The sequence below is a fragment of the Arachis ipaensis genome, chromosome B6 (assembly GCF_059453495.1).
Source record: "Arachis ipaensis isolate K30076 ecotype BB chromosome B6, ASM5945349v1, whole genome shotgun sequence".
NCBI lineage: Eukaryota > Viridiplantae > Streptophyta > Magnoliopsida > Fabales > Fabaceae > Arachis > Arachis ipaensis.
Genome location: NC_142441.1, coordinates 99,698,167 through 99,706,027, shown reverse-complemented (window position 1 = coordinate 99,706,027; position 7,861 = coordinate 99,698,167).

Here is a 7,861-nt window from a genome sequence, read left to right as displayed (position 1 = left end):
AATGTGGAGAAGCAACTAAGGAGCTTAGTGAGGGAGTGAAATTGAAGCTCCAAGATGAAGAAGAGGAGTTAAAGCAAGAAATGTAACAAGAGGAGGAGGTAGAGATTATTGAAGAAAATGAAGAAGTGTTTGAAGACTTAGGAGATGCGGAGCCTCCATGGGAACATAGAGTTGAAGAAAACCCCTCCAAGATGATTGAAATTGATGCTAGGGAGGGAAGTGCACACCTTCCAAGGCATATTCTATATGAAGGCTTGGATGGGATAGAGCAAGAATTGAGTTCCCTTGGTGAGGAAGATCAAGCACCAAGTCTTAGTGGTGAAGAATTCTTTAAACATGAAGAACCTTCCCCCCATTGGATTTGAAAGCAATGTGGAGGTAAATCTCTCTCGTCCTCCCATTTATGATTTGAGTAAGGGAAAAGGTTTAGATAAATTTGTTGAACAAAGGATTGAAATTAAGAGATCTTGTAAAGAGGTGGAAGTCCTCAGGAAAAGGAGGATGGGAATTGAATACGCTTTGTCAAGACCCTTGGAATCACCTTTGCCTAGGTTGCCATCTACACCTTCATTTGAGTGGGTGAAACTCATTTCTATTAGCTTTATTATCTCACTTGAATATGGTTTGCTTGAAACGGATGGCCAACTTAGGATGCTTTGTGGGATGAAGCATAAAAGAAAAATATTTTGTGGTTGCCATTGCAAATCAAGGCTCATTATGGTTAATGCTTCAAACATGAGATCTAAAGGTTGGAGTAGTACTCAACTAGAGGGGTCTAGGAAGATTGTCGGCCACTTTATTGATAATTCACCTTACTCACCACCCGGTTGGACTAATAATGATGATCAACTTGAAGACGGGTGTGAAAATAAAGTGTGGGATCCCGGATCACAAGACGAAAATCAACTTTGGGAGCCCGTGGGTTGTGAAGAACTCCATCAAAGCTTGGGGTTACTAACTTTGAATGATGAAGCACAATGGAAGTCCAAGCATTGGTGGATGTTCAAGGATGGATTCAAGCACAAGCCACCTTGATGAGGAGCTCCCCATAAGTCCAACTTAAGGACAATAAACAAAAGTGCTAGGTGGGAGACACCCCACCATGGTAAACTCTTTCTTTTTTTCTCTTTTGTAAATATTGGTAGAGTTAGTTTAATTTCATGTTTTGTTTGATTAGTTGAGTTTATTTGGGAGTCTAGTAGGTTAAATAAGGTTTTATGATGTTTTGGTAGCTGTTTGGAGGTTTGGAATGCTTGGTTTGGTGCAAAAACATAGAAAAATTTTGAAAAAAATAGAGCACCACTCACGCGCACGCGCACTCCACGCATACGCGTGAATCAAGAAATTTCGGCCATCCACGCGGATGCGCCATGTACGCGTACGCGTGGATTGAGTTTTTCCACCCCTCCATACATTCACCCGAGAGTTGTGCCTGAAGTGTGCCAACTTTGTGCCCCAGGGCACGCGAACGCGTACCTTGCGCGTCCGTGTCGACTCTCTGCCTTGCCATGCACGCGTACGTGCACTATATGCGTACGCGTCGCTTCCATTTTCATCAATCCACCCTTACGCGCACATGACGCGCACGCGTGGATTGCCCTGTTTCACTTACCTTCTTTTCTTCTCCTCTTTCCATTTTTTTCCTTCTTCTCTTCTCTTTCCACCCTTCAATCATCATCCAACACTACCAAGCATCATATAACACCATTTCTTTTACTTAGTTAGTTAGTTTAATTTTTGTTTTCCATTATAAGTGTTGGATTACTAATCTTGTTTACCATTTACTGCTGCTTATTACTAATAGGATGTTAGTTTAACATCATTATTGTTATTGTCATTGTTGGATTCCTTTGTCGAGGTTACAATTTATTACTTGGTTTTAAATTTTCATGTTGAACATTTGTGAATACCAAGTACTTGTTACATTGCCTTCACGCATCTTAACTCTTTGAATTGCATGTTTTGGCCACCATGCATTCATCATCCATTGTTAGGCAATTGTATATTATTAATGCATTTTTTTTAGGATGCTTGTTCTAAGTGACCATCACCTATTTCATGCATTGAGATTGTAGAATTGTGAAATTGGATCAAAGCTTCCCTAGTGACATATTTTTGAGCTTTGTAAAGCTTTGTGGGCCATGCTTGCTATGTGATTGATTTCTATCTTCTTTTTCCTAAGTCCTATAGTATCCATGTGTTTCACCTCTATGTCACTTAGGTGTTGCAACAACTTCAATATGTGTCATTGATTGTTTTGTGAGTTTTATATACCATTTTGTTCACTAAGTCTACCTACACATCAATCAATGTCCATGCATTATCCAATTTCACAATTGCTTGATTTTTGCTTGAATGCTTTTATGCCTTTTTATTACTTGTGTGGTTGACTTAACCTACAAGTCTTTTGAAGTATTTCAAGCACACTAGAATCAGTGAAATGTATGTCTTCTTTTGTATAATTGTGATATGGTTTCTAAATACTAGAGTGTGAGTTCTAAACCGCATGCAAGTTAGAACCCATACAACTATTTTTCATTAATGTCACACTAATTCACTCACTCATTTCTAGTGATTTACCTCATTCCAACAATCCATGCTTCCTTGCTTGTGCATTTACTTGTTTTCTATATTCAGGATGAATCATCATAAGCAAAAACAGAAGTGGGAGAAGAACACGCAGCATCGGTTGACCTACCAACTGAAGGTAGCAACTTGGAAAGTCGTCGTACCCCCTTGTTCATCTTTGGATGCACCGAGGACGGTGCAAACTTTTAAGTATGGAGAGGTCGTCCGACTGCTCGGCATTTTTGGGTGACAAGTTTCTAATCCCAACACTTTTGCATTTCATTTTTAGATCTTTTAGGATTTTTGGTTGCATTGCATATGTATATATTAAGCTTAGTCAAAATCATGATATTTTTCAAGAATTTTATCTATAGGGCATCCCAATTGAAGAAAAAAAAAATTTTAGAACTTGCTTGAATTATATACTTTGTGGAACATGATTTTTGAGCTAAGAACACAAGCATGTGAGATTTGAGCCTAATTGTGTGGTTACATCATATATAACCACTTACTTTCATTCTTGTGTGCATTATTCTCTTCCTATGAGTGTAATCTTTGATTTGTTTGATTCTTTATGTCCATTATTTTGTGTATACATGCATTTATATGATTGAGGCCATTGTTCAAATAGCTCACTTACCCAAATAGCCTACCTTTTATCTTCCATTGTTAGCCAATTTTGAGCCTATGCTTAACCCATTTGTTCTTAATTGTAGCACATTACAAGCCTAAGTGAAAAATAATAAATGTCCCTTGTTTGGATCCTTGATTAGCTTAGGCTAGTGAGAGTATTCATCATTTGATTTTGGGAGAGTTGGGAACATTGGGTAGAGATAAAAGTGTGTTTTTATATTTGTGTTGAGAATCTTGGAAATTGGGTACATACTCATGTATTAATCATGTGTAAACCATATGCATTGATGTTCTTGTATATATATTTTAGTTTGAAAAGAAAAAAAATTGGATGGAAAAAAAAAATATATATATATATATAAGAGGTAATGACCAAATCAGTACCCGAAAGATTCAAACACTGACATTTTGGTACCTCACTATTGTTATTGACAAAATGGTCCTTAAAAGATTTTAAAATTTGACAAGCGTATCCACGAGTTCACCGGAGCACATTTCTGGCGAGCACAGTGCTGCATGGCCACTGCATTTTGATGACATGGCAAATACCCCTCTCCAACCCTAATTCTTCTCCTTCCCCCTCCCCAACGCACTCCCCCCTTCCCCTTCATGAATGCATTCTCCCCCTCCCCAACCCTAATCCTTCCCTTCCCCTCTCTAACCCTAATTCTTCTCCTTCTCCTTCTCCCTCCCCAACGCACTCCCCCCTTCCCCTTCCTGAATGCATTCTCCCCTCTCCCCAACCCTAATTCTTCCCTCCCCCTCTCTAACCCTAATTCTCCATCTCCAACGCACTTCCCCCCTCCTCAGTCCAAAATCCCCCTTTCTAAACCCTAATCCCCTTCCCTTGCCTCTTTGAATTCTAATCCCCTTCCCAACACAGTGTCTCACACTCTCAACTCACTCTCCTCCAAAACAGCAGTAGAGCTCAACCTTCTCAGTCTTACAGAGCCAGTGTCATCGACACCGCACTGTCGCCATCTCATCGTCGAGTCTTCTACGTCCGCCAGTGTCTCCTTTGTAGCATTGCATTGTCTGCACGCCTTCACCGCTGTCGCCTTCACTGCTTGTATCTGCTTGCTGCTAGCCCCCAGTCATTGCCATGCCTCCTCTGTCTGGGTTCCATCTTGGCTCTATCGTGTCCTGTCCCCTCTGTGTCTGGTGTTCTTCTTCTATTCTTGCTTTCGTGGTGTCTGTATTAAGTTTTATTTTATTTTATTTTATTTTATTTTGATTATTGTATATGAATTTGTTTCTGAGTTTTATTGTGATTAATCTTTTTGAATGATAATTTAAACTAAAAATTTGGGACAATTCATGATTTGGGGCAACTCTGTTGATGTTGAGGTTGTTGTTGCTGTGAATGGTGGTGTTGAGGGAAGGAGAAGGAAGTGTGCGTTGGGGAAGGGGGAGTGGTGGAGAGAGAGAGAGAGAGAGAGAGAGAGAGAGAGAGTGGTGGAGGTTGTTGTTGCTGTTGATGTTAAAGTTGTTGTTGCTGTGAATGGTGGTGTTGAGGGAGGAAGGAAAAGTGTACGTTGGGGAGGGGCTTGTGATGCGGCGGGGACTGCGATTAGGGAGAAGTGTGCGTTGGGGATGGGGGCTGCGACAGGGAGAGAGAGGGAAGGGGAGGGAGTGTGCGTTGGGGAGGAAACTTTGGGGGTGGTTTGCCAAGTCACCAAAACACGGTAGCCACATCAGCACTGTGCTTGCCGGAAATGTACTCCGATGAACTCGTGGGTACGCTTGTCAAATTTTAAAACCTTTTAAGAACCATTTTGTCAATAACAATAGTGAGGTACCAAAATGTCAGCGTTTGAATCTTTTGGATACTGATTTGGTCATTACCTCATAATAATAAAAAAAGAAAATATATAAAAAAGAAAGACAAAGAATTGCAATAAAAAGGGGACAAAATGCCCTAAAACAAGGTTCAATAAAAGTCAATACATATGGGTGGTGATCAAAAAGAGAATGCATGAGTGTGTGAAAAAGTGAAGAATGGGTAGTTAGGTTTGTTTAGAATTGTATAGGTTGTCATAGGCTAGGTGGGAAGTTTAAGTTAATCAAAGATTCGAATTTCAAGCTCACTTGACCATATGCATCCTACCTTGACCCTAGTCCCATTACAACCTATGGGAAAGCTCTCATGATATTTGTATGCATGTATAAAGTAATTGTTGATTGTTAGATGAAAAACAAATCTTGGAAAGCATGATTAGGGGAGAATTGAGTGAATCAACCCCATACACTTGAGCGACTAGAGCGGATACACATCTGGTGAGGGTTCGATTGCTCAATTACATGTTTCCACCCATGATCATCTCTTTTCTTGCAAGTTTGTAAAATATTTTTAATAATTCAATTCAATTGTGGGTTGAGTGATTGCTATTGCCTTAGCCCTTGTGTTTGTATATGTATTCTTGGAAATTGATTTATTTTGACTAAGTGGATGCATTCATATAGATAGATTGCATATAGATAGGTTGCATGTAGTTAGTTTGCATTGAATAAATGTTGATGTCCCTTTGCTTCTTTCTTGATTTTAGCATGAAGACATGCTTAGTTTAAGTGTGGGAAGATTTGATAAACCCCAATTTTGTGGTTTATCTTGTGCTTAATTTGGAGGATTTTGTCACTTTTTCTCGCATTTATTCAATGAAATAGCATGGTTTTGTAATTCTCCCTTGAATTTTGCTTAAGTGTAAAAACATGCTTTTTAGGCCCTAAATTGGTGATTTTAATTCACTTTAATTCCATTCGATGCCTTGATGTGTTTGATGAGTGATTTCAGGTCCATAAGGCAAGTATTGGATGGAAGAAATGAGGAGAAAAGCATACAAAAAGGGAGAATGCATGGAGAAACAAAGATTGGGAATGCACCAAAGGACGCGCACGCGCACCAGGCGCGCACGAGCAAAAGTGATTTCGCCTATGGACGCGCACGCGTACATGCCGCGTCCGCGCGGGTTGAGAATTTGCCAGCGACGCGCACGCGCACATGGCGCGCACGCGCCGATACTCTCACGTGGCCCACTTGAAGGCAAAATGCTGGGGGCAATTTCTGAGCTGCCCAGGCCCAAATCCAACTTGTTTCTGAGTGTATTTCATGCAAAATTGAAGTCCAAGCAAAGGGGAGCAATTGTTTGTAGCATTAGCATCATGTAGGTTAGTTTCTAGAGAGAAAAGCTCCCTCTTCTCTCTAGAATTAGGTTAGGATTAGGTTAATCTCTCATAGATCCATGTTTAATTCCTTGCTTTCATCTTGTTTCTTCTACAATTTCTTGTTCCTATTACTCTATTCTTCTTATTTCTCATGCTAATTTTACCTTTTATGCTCTTTTATGTTCATGGATGTTCATGTTGAATTTGATTTTCTTTTAATGAAATTTATGTTTGATGTTTCTTTTATTGATGATTTGAGTTATGGTCTTATTTTTCTTGTAATTGGTAGTTGATAGATTTACTATTCTTGCACTTTTACCATACTTTCTATTTGTACCCACCAAGTGTTTGACAAAATGCTTGGTTGGTTGTTAGAGTAGATTTTGAGCATTCTTGGCTTGGAGAGAGTAATTAGGCAATCTTGAGTCATGAAAACCCAACTCATGTTGGTGATCTAGAGTCGTTAGCTAATATTATTTCCATTGACTCTAATCTTTTACTAATTTAATTAGTAAGTTGATTAGGACTTTTGGATTGAGATTAGCTAGTCTTGTTAGACTTTCTCTCATGGAAGATAACCTATATCTTCTTCCAATATTGGAGATGACATAATAAGATAAATTCTTGTTTATATTTGTGACATGATTAATTAGTCTTATTTGACATTCTCCCTATGTGAAGATGACATGATACCTTCTTCCGTTTGTTGGAGTTAACTAAATAAGATGAATTAATCAATGTATGACTAGGATAGAAAGCCTATGATCTCAATTCTTGCCATGAATGTCTCTCTCTTTATTACTTGCTTTCTCTTATTTACTTGCTTGATTTACTCTTCTTGTCATTTAAATCCTTGCCCCTTTATATTTTATTGTCCCTATATAACTCAAACCCCCTTGTCCCCTCATAGCCAATAAGCATTCATTTCATTGCAATTCCTCATGAGACGACCCGGAGTCCAAATAATCCGGTTATTTCTTAATTGGGGATTGTTCTTTGTGACAACCTGAAATTTAATTTGATGCGAGAGTTGTTTGTTGGTTTGGAGCTATACTTGCAACGTAAATATTTTGTGAAATTCCTTACCGACGATAATTTTTGCTATCAGAGCTTCTCTGGGAAAACTATTAGAAGCAGAAGATCCTTACGTTGACAAAAATTTGCTTAGAAACTTTCTGAGAGTCAGAGTGGAAGTGAATGTGTTGGAGCAATTGAAAATAGGGTTTTGGTACAAGAGAAATGATGGCAGCTATTCCTGGGCTTCATTCAAATATGAAAGGTTATATGATTATTGCTATAATTGTGGAAGGATAGGTCATGATAGGAGAAGCTGCAAAGAGGAGAAGGAAATGGCTATTGATAACTCAAACTTACCAAGATATGGGCCAGATCTTTCAGCTCTGGGACTCTGGTCAATTTTTTCATTGGCTGAAAAAGCTGGAATCAGGCAAGAAAGCAATGGAATTAAAATTTTAGAGACAAATTTATGGGTGGCACG